Source organism: Pteropus alecto, unplaced genomic scaffold (assembly GCF_000325575.1).
Source record: "Pteropus alecto unplaced genomic scaffold, ASM32557v1 scaffold112, whole genome shotgun sequence".
NCBI classification, from domain to species: Eukaryota; Metazoa; Chordata; class Mammalia; order Chiroptera; family Pteropodidae; genus Pteropus; species Pteropus alecto.
In genome coordinates this window covers 1,531,638-1,541,657 of record NW_006433133.1, presented here as the reverse complement: position 1 = coordinate 1,541,657, position 10,020 = coordinate 1,531,638, and positions in this window count along the sequence as shown.

Below are 10,020 nucleotides of genomic sequence, written 5' to 3'. Positions count from 1 at the left end.
ATATATATATATATACAGAATTTGGACCATCTCAGGATTGACGTCTGTTGATTGAATTTTCCCTTTAGAATTTGTCAGAATTTCCTAGTCTCTGCATAATGAACAATTTTGAATTGTTTCTTGGGAAGTTTTAATATAACATTCTGGGTCATTATAAAAAAAATCCTACTGAGAATTTTTAACTGTCAATTAAGCCAATTAGGTTTAGGCTACAAGATTCATCTTGCCTTCATTTGGCTATTGTTTCAATGTAAATCAAGTTTCCAAAGCTTTAGCAGTGTTATTTGGATTTGCCCACTCTGTGTACCACCCAGGGACCAGTCTAAGACATTTAGTATGTTGTACAGAGTCATATTTTATGCATACACATTTTGGATATGAGTTTAAAATTCTTTGGCAACTTTATGGGGTCTCATTTCCATGTTCCTTCTTCTCCCTGATCTCTCATATTCTCCATCGCACAAAGGTCCTGTTTCTTGGTTATCTCATTAGTAAACCAGGAATTCAAGGTGTTTTTTTCTCTGTGTTTTGTCACAAACTCCCCTTATCTGGCTCTGTCTATGGGGTCAAGTAGCAGGAGAGAGAGAGAGAGAGAGAAAGAGAGAGAGAGAGAGACAGAGACAGACAGACAGAAAGAGACAGACAGACACAAAGACATACAGATAGAAACAGAGAAACACAGAAAGACAGCGACAGAGAGAACAGCAGGCCTTCCCCCACCCTGCAATCTTTGGGTCATAGTTCATTTCATAATAGAGAAGGATTTTCCTTCCTCAGAGTTTTAATTGCCAGTTTGCCTGGTACTGCAGCACTATCACAGAGTTGTAGCACCTGGAATGGGGTTTGCTTGTAGACTAGGTTGGAAGAGAAAAAATACAAAGGATATCTACCACTCTTTCTGTCCCTTAGTCAACCTCCTTCCCTTAACTGAGCAGAAAGAGAGGATTTCTGTTAAATCTCTGACTGTACTTGGAGAAGTTCTAAGAATAGGCTCTATTTGAGTCCAAGTCAGGACTTACAAAAGTGAAAAAAATCTGCAACTCAATGCCAAATTTCCATTCTTCCAGTGCTGATTTCTTCCCCCAGTCTTCTTGCTACCATTTACTTTTCAGATGCCTCAGATAGCTGCTTCATTTAATCTGTTCAAGAATTTTAGTTGGATTCAGTAGGGAGAGCTAGAGTGCAGTATGTTTACTCCATCTTAATAGGAACTGGAAATCCCTTCAGTTTTCAAAACACTGAAAATCATATTATATTCATTTTTTTCTATTTTTAAATATAAACATTAAGCTTTAAATTTATTTAAGTTTTAAATCCCACATATAAGTGATATCATATGGTTTTCAACTTTTTCTGTTTGACTTATTTCGCTTAGCATGATTATCTTGAGGTCCATCCATGTTGTTGCAAATGGCAGAATTTCATCTCTTCTTGTGACTAATATTCCATTGTATATATGTACCACCGCTTCTTTATCCAACCATCTCTTGTAGGACACTTCAATTGCTTCCATGTCCTGGCCACCGTGAATAATGCTGCTGTGAACATCGGTGTGCAAATATCTTTTTGGATATGAGTTTTCAAGTCTTTGGGGTAAATACTCAGTAGAGGGATTGCTGGATCATATGGTAGATCGATTCTTAGTTTTTTGAGGTACTTTCATACTGTTTTTCATAGTGACTATACCAATTTGCAGTCCCACCAGCAGTGTATGAGGTACCTTCTTCCTTGCATTCTCTCCAACAGTTGTTACTACTTGTCCTGTTGAGAACAGCTTCTCATTGTGGTTTTGATTTGCATTTCCTTAATAGCTAGTGATGTTGAGGATCTTTTCATATGTGGGATATAAACCTAAAAGTAACAAATGAACAGGACAAACCAACAGAGACATGGGCATGGACAATAGACTAATGGTTACCAGAGTGTATGGGGGGAGGGGGGAAGTAGATGGAATAAAAGGAGTCAAATATGTGGTGACAGAAAGAAATCTAACTATGGGTGTTGAAAATATAATGTAATGTATATATATATCTGTGTGTGTGTGTATGCATGTATATATATGTGTATATATATACATATACATACATTATATATATACATACACGCACATCTTACTGTTGAATTGTACACCTGAAACTTACTGGATTTCATTAACCAATGTTATCATAATAAAATAAATAAATAAATAAGCAAGTAAATAAGTAAATAAATAAATAAATTTAAACTTGTCATAGAAAAATTGCAATGAACTTACAATGAGGTACAAATAACATTCTTGATAACAACCATATTAGAAAATTAAAATTTCTAAAAAAGAAACTTCAATAAAGGAGGATTAAACCATTTATTTTCAATGACATGTTTTTATTCATAGGTTAAAATATGGAATGAAAAAAGTTTTTCTGTTCTCTCATCTAAATTATGAGTAAGTCCACCCTAATACACTTCTTTTTGAAATTCAGAGTATTACAAAGTCAGAACAGTGAGTTCTGCTGTGATTTGAGGAACCAGTCAAATAAGGCCTATTCTCAAATCTTCTTCCAAGTCATCTTGGACATCTCTTCTTTCAAGTCACATAGGAGGAAATCCCCGGTTTAATTCCACTGGCAGCTGTAATACAAATAATGTAAGTTTTTTATAAAAGATTATTATTCTATACCTAAATTTCTCATTTGTGTAATAATATAAATAGGCATAATATTATTGAGGAAAATCTAAGAGAGCTCTCACACCTCTAAGCGATGACAAAATAACTCAAATGCACACAATACTCAGAGACACTGATTATATGCAAGCTTACTTTAAACAGCTACCTACATCAGTTACTACCTGTTTGGGAGTCATAGACCTTTTTAAAAATCAGATAAAATCTAAGTACATCTCCCCGGAAAAATGCATCAATACATCTCTCTCTCTCTATCAATCAATCTATCTATCTATCTATCTATCTATCTATCTATCTATCTATCTATCATTTATCTATCATCTATTTATCTATCTGTGGAATATTTTACATACATTTTCAAATGTTTCATATATTCCTAAAGCCTGGATTAAGAACCCTTAGCCAAGAAATAAATAATGAATAAATTTGTATTTTCAGCCCCTCTAGCATGAGTCACAGATTTTATTTTTGATGATCTATGGTAAAATTCTATTTTTGTGTACTGGAGTCACCTCAAATTGAACTTTCATACAAAACCTGATACTTTACCCCATTTTTCTTTTCTCAGTTAATGTATTCACCATAAACCTAGTCACCAAATCTAAAAACCTAGGAATCACATCTAAGAATCTCCTTCACTCTGACACCTCACTTACAATCAAAACTAGTTGCCTGCATTCTGCCTTCTAAATATAAGCCTAAATCTGTTCCTCATCTTTATTCCCATTGCCGAGAACTAAACTGAAGCCCTAATTATGTTCTATCTGATCTATAATAGAGGGCTCTTAATTTGGTTCTCTGCTTCAGTTCCTCTATATTCATTATATCCTTCATGCCAATGCCAATTATATTTCTAAAACATGAATTTGAATATCGAATTTCCTTTCTGCTGCTTAAAGCAGGGATTTGCATAAATAAAATAAAGTGAAATAAAGAAAAATAAAATATAAGTCAGCAGACTCTTGCTTGTTTCTCATGTGAGATAACTCGTGGAAGCCCAATATGTCAAACAGAAAAAAAATGGGATAAAATTGGTACAAAATGGTATTTCCCAACTTGCCATATTATAAATCACTTTATGTGTGGGGAGCCTGTTAAAAGTAGCACCTATCAAAGACTCACTCCAGACTTACTCAGGCATAATTTCCATGAGAAGAGTATAGGAATCCGTATTGTTTCCAAGTACCAGGTAATTTTTACAAATAGGAAAGTTTGCAAAAATACTGGTTGAGTTAGGCATCATATATAAATCATTTACAATGACACAAAAAGAAACATCACAATTAGACCCCAATTTATTTTTATAAAATACTTTCTTTCATGTGGCATATGTTCCAACCATATCAAACTATTTACAATTCTTTGAAATTGTCACAACCTCTTTCGTCACTGCAGCTTTGCACATCCATTTTCCTATTCCCAGAATGCCTTTCCTCACCCTACTCACCTGTTACATGCCTTTCTATCTTTTAAGAACCAGAACAAAGGTCAACTTTTCTGTAAAACATTCCCTGACTCCTTCTTTATAGAACTTAGCACATTATACAATACAATTCAGTTTCTACCATCAGCTTGATGGCAAATACTATGACCTCTACTTCTGTCTTTAACACATAGCATAATATCCAATACATAATAACCACTCAATAAATATGTGTTAAATATTAAATGAGTGAATTCATGAATTCACAAATAGATAAATTCATGAATAAATGAACAACTAAGGATAGCAAATATTACATTTTAAAAAAAGAATATAATTATTTGCCAAAAGGAAGATATAGGGCTTACATTATTTTGACCCATAATTTATTTTTTATTTTATATTACTATTAAAAATTATTGGGGTGACATTGATCAATCAAATAGAATAAGTTTCAAGTGTACAATTCAACAGTAATTCATATGTATTGCATTCTGTGTTTATCACCCATGGTTATATTTTTTTCCATCACCATATATTTGATCCCTTTTATTCCTATCTACCTCCCCCTCCCCCATTACATCTGATAATCACTAATCAACTGTCCATGTCCCCGAGTCTCTGTTTGTCTGTCATATTTGTTGCTTTTAGGTTTATACCTTACACATGAATGATATCATGTGGTTTTCAACTTTTTCTGTCTGACTTATTTTGCTTAACGTAATTATCTTGAGATCCATCTCTATCGTTGCAAATGGCAGTCTTTCATTTCTACTTATAGCTGAGTAGTATTTCATTGTATATTTGTGCCACATTTTTTTTTTTTTTTATCCAATCATTTATCATAGGACACTTTGGTTGCTTCCATATCCTGGCCACCATGAATAATGTTGCTATGAACATCGGGGTGCACATATCTTTGCAGATAAATGTTTTCAAGTTTTTTGGGGGCTAATATTCAGTAGAGGGATTGCTGGATCATATGGTAGTTCAACTCTTAGTTTTTTGAGGAACCGTTATACTGCTTTCCATAGTGGTTATATCAATTTGCATTCCCACCAGCAGTGTGAGAATCTTCAGGATTCTCACTATAAAGTATCAAAGTCATCTGAAAATACTGACAGTTTTATGTTTTTTCCTTTCCAATTTGGATGCCTTTTATTTTTCTTTCCTGTTTGATTGTTGTAGCCAGGAATTCCAATACAATGTTGACTAGAACTAGTGAAAATGGGCATTCTTGTCTTATTCTTGATCTTAGGGAAAATTCTTTTAGCCTTTATCTATTAAGTATAATGTTAGCTGTTGCTTTGGCAAACATGACTTTTATTATATTGAGGTATGTTTGTCTATTTCCACTTTGTTGAGAGATTTTATCATAAATGAATGCAGTATCTTGTCAAAAGCTTATTTTGCATATATTGATATGATCATATAACTTTATCCTTTATTTTGTTTGTGCGTTGTTTCACATTGATCGAGTTGCTTATGTTAAAAAAATCCCTGTGACCCTGGGATAAAATTCACTTGATAATGGTTATAATCTTTTTAATGTATTGTTGTATTTGATTTGATAATACCTTATATAAAATTTTTTCATCTGTGTTCATGAGAGATATTGGTCTGTAGTTTTCTTCGTGTTATCTTTTGATATCAGGGTAATATTGGCCTCATAAAATGAGTTAGGAAGTATTGCCTCCTTTTCAATTTTTTGGAAGAGTTAGAGGAGAACAGGTATTAAATCTTCTTTAAATGTTTGGTAGAATTCAACAGTGAAGCCATCTGGTCCTGGACTTTTACTTTTTGATAGGTTTTTGATGATTGTTTCAATTTCCAAACTGCTGATCGGTCTGTTTAGATTTTCCAGGTCTTCTTGATTTAGTCTATCTTTCTAAGAACTTGTCCATTTCTTCTAGGTTATTAAATATGGTGTCATATAATTTTTCATAGTATTCTTGTATGATCCTTTGGATTTCTGTGCTATCTGTCATAACTTCTTTTTCATCACTGATTTTGTTTATTTGTGTCCTTTCTCTTTTTTCTTTAGTGAGTCTAGCCAAAGGTTTGTCTATTTCATTAACCTTCTCAAAGAATCAGCTCTTTGTTGCATTAATTTTTTTCTATGGTCTTTATGTTCTCAATTTTATTTATTTCCACTCTAATTTTGATTATTTCCTTTGTCAGCTGACTTTGGGTTTCATTTGTTATTCTTTTTTTCTAGTTGTTATAGATGTAATGTTATAGGTGTAATGTTGTTTATTTGGGATTGTTCTTATTTATTTATTTTTTGATAAGCCTGTAATGATATGAACTTTCTTCTTATTAACACTTGTGCTGCATCCCGAAATTTTTAATATGCTGTACTTTCATTCGCATTTGTTTTAATATATTTCTTGATCTCTCTTTTTATTTCTTCTCTGACTCAGTCATTCTTTGGTAGCATGTTGGTTAATTTCCACGTATTTGTGGTTCTTTCCACTTTTTTTGTACAGTTGATATCTAATTTCAAAGCACTGTGATCAGAGAATATGCTTGGTATCATTTCAATTTTCTTAAATTTGTTGAGGCTAGTTTTATGTCCCAACATATGGTCTATCCTTGAGAATGTGCTATATACACTAGAGAAAAATGTAGAATTTTGTGTTTTGGCATGAAAATCCCTGTAAATGTCAACTACGTCCAATTGGTCTAATGTGTCATTTAAGGATATTTCCTTATTGATTTTTTTGTTTGGATGAACTAGCCATAGATGACAGTGCGATATTTAGTTCCCTTGCTATGTTTGTGTTTTTGTCAGTTTCTCCCTTTAGTTCTGTTAGTAGTTGCTTCATATATCATGATATTCTCTGATTTGGAGTATAAATATTGATAGGTTATGTATGTTTCCCTTTATCATTATTAAGTGTATGGTTGGTGTATGGTTCCCTTTATCATTATTAAGTGTCTATCATTGTCTTTTGTTACCTTTTTTATTCTGAATTCTATTCTGTCAGAGTATAAGTACAGCTACATCCACTTTTCTCTGGATGCTATTTGCTTGGAGTATTGTTTTTCACATTTTCAGTTTGAGTCTATAATTGTTTTTGTAGCTGAGATGTGTCATTGAAGGCAGCATATGGTTTTGTTTTATTTTTTGATTCAATCTCCTACTCTGCGGGATGATGGTGGGGTAGGAGTGGTGGGTAGGGAGGCCAGTCTCCTTGACTCAGCCTCTGGCTTGTCAATGGCACTTGATAAGATACAGGTGTTTCTCCTCAGCACTCAGTCTTTGCCATGGTCTCTGCTTGAATCCCTGGGCTCTGATGCTGCATAGAATATGCTGATCACTCTATCAGAACTGTTTGGGGGCTTTAAAGAGCCAAGAACCAGCCATGAAGTCTCTCCACTCCCTCTTCCTGCAGGGTGCACTGGATAAGTATTGCAACTCCTTTTTCCTCTCTTTTAATCTGACTCCCAGTCTTGCACTTTCCCACCTTTGGATAGTTTGATGATTAGATAGCTCAGACATGCCTGTGTGCACATTGGATATTACTTATGAAATTGTAGATATTTAGCTCTTTGTTACTTAAGGGGAGATATCTGGGTAGATCTCTGATGTCTCCATGCTTCTGACATCACTCTATTCAGTGTGTTTAAATCCATTGCTATCATTATTATATTTAATGATTAAATTGTTTCGAAAATGCACCAGACTTTGTGGGGTTTGGAGAAACATGGTGGAATGAGAGATGTCCCCAGGTCTTTGGCCTTGAAACAGCAATATGCAGAACGTCTAAAACTTAACAAAAAACACCCAAACTGCACACAAGCATGTCTGAGCATGAGATCTGTGCATAAGAGCTACCACAGGTCAGACTCTGGGATTCAAGCTGTAGACTGAGAGAAACAAAGAAGCTGCCTCCCGCAGCCGGAGCTCCCAGGAGGAGGAGGAGGAGGTGTGAAAGTGCAGCGAGTTCACTGAACAGCCTGGGAGAGTTGTGAGCTCTATGCAGCGAGAGGCAGGGCCTAGTCATCAGGGAAGAAAGCAGAGAAGCGAGGGTGGCAGAGAAACAACAGTTGATTTTTACCAACCATGGTTGCAAAACCAAAGCTGGGCCATTCCCAAGCCCAGAGGGTCCTTTCTGACATATCCTCCGAGACCGAACTCCACGGAAGCCCAAGTGAATCTGAGCAAACAATACCAAAACTGTTGCTAACACTAACAGTGACTGAGACTGAGGGTAGCAACTGTGATAAAATATCTACGAGAAAAAAAAAAGGTGTTATTAAGGCCTTATATAAAGCAGAAATCCAAGAGGTTAAGTCCCCCAAAACTGGAAACAAACAAACAAAAAAATGCACCTTCTTTGAAACAGGCTAAAGAGAGACCTTTATGTAATAAATTTTCCTTCTGAAAAAAAAAATTAAAAAGGCAGATTACATCGCCATTAATGCCCAGGCAGAGAAATAGTCCACTAATCATCATGAACAACAAAAGAGACAAGGCATCTCAGAAAGAAAGAGAAAAATCTCCAGAAAATAAGTTTACAGACATAGAAATATATGACTTAAATGACAGAGAATTCAGGATGGTACTTCTGAAAAAACTCAATGAGATCCAAAATGATTCATATCAACAATATCAGGAATTGAAAAAACAAGATGAGCAGAATGAGATCTGTAGCAAGGAGATTGAAACCCTCAAAAAGAACAGAATAGATCTTCTGGAGATAAAATACACACTACAAGAGTTGAAAAATGAAATAGCAATCTTGAGAAATAGAGTCGAACAAATGGAGAAAAAGATCTGTGATATCAAAGATAGAAATCTAGAAATGAATCAGAAGAAAGGAGAGAGAAACCAAAGAATGAAAAATAATGAAAGAGAAATACAAGAATTAGCTGATACCATCAGGAGAGGAAACAAGAATAATGGGCATCACCGAAGGTGAGGAAAAGAAATAGGGACTAGAAAGCATTTTCAGACAAATAGTTGATGAGAATTTCCCAAATCTAAGGAATGAGTTGGAGCTTGGGATGCAAGAATTCAACAGAACACCCAATTATCTCAACACAAAAAGGCCTTCTCCATGACATATTATATTAAAATTATCAAAAACAAAAATAAAGACAAAATTCTCAGGACAGCCGAGGAAAAGAAGATGGTAACCTATAAAGGAAAACTCATTAGATTATTATTAGACTTCTCAGCACAAACCTTACAAGCCAAAAAGGAGTGGAATCAAATATTCAAACTATTAAGTGAAATGAACTTCCATCCTAGAATAACGTATCCAGCTAAGTTCTCCCTTAGATATGAAGGAGAAATCAAGACCTTTCCCGACATACAAAAATTGAGGGAATTCTCTATTACAAGGCCAGCACTACAGGAGATATTAAAAAGGGGTCAGCACACGAAAAACAAAATGACAAAAAAAAATGCATAATTAGGACTAAGGTGACTGTCAGGCAAATAGAAGCAGAGAAGTGCAACCCTTACTAAGAACAAGGCATTATAAGATTAAACAATAATAATAGAATTGCTATAGCAAGATATTAATGAACATTCAGCATACATAGGGACAAATTGAGACAACAATGACTTAAAGGGGGAGGAATCAAAGATCCAAATTCGCAAAAGGTAATGGAGATAAGGCATGCACAGTAGAAAAACTAAAATCTTTCCCTCTAAGATCAGGAACAAGGCAAGGCTGCCCACTACTGCCACTGTTATTCAATATAACATTGGAGGTCCTAGTGAGTGCAATTAGGCAAGAGAAAGATATAAAAGGCATCCAAATAGTTAACAAAGATGTCAAACTGTCACTATTTGCAGATGACCTGATTCTCTATATAGGAAAACCTAAAAATTCCACAAGAACACTACTAGAAACAATAAGCAAATACAGTAAAGTTTCTGGATACAACATCAATGTTCAAAAATTCATAGCGTTCC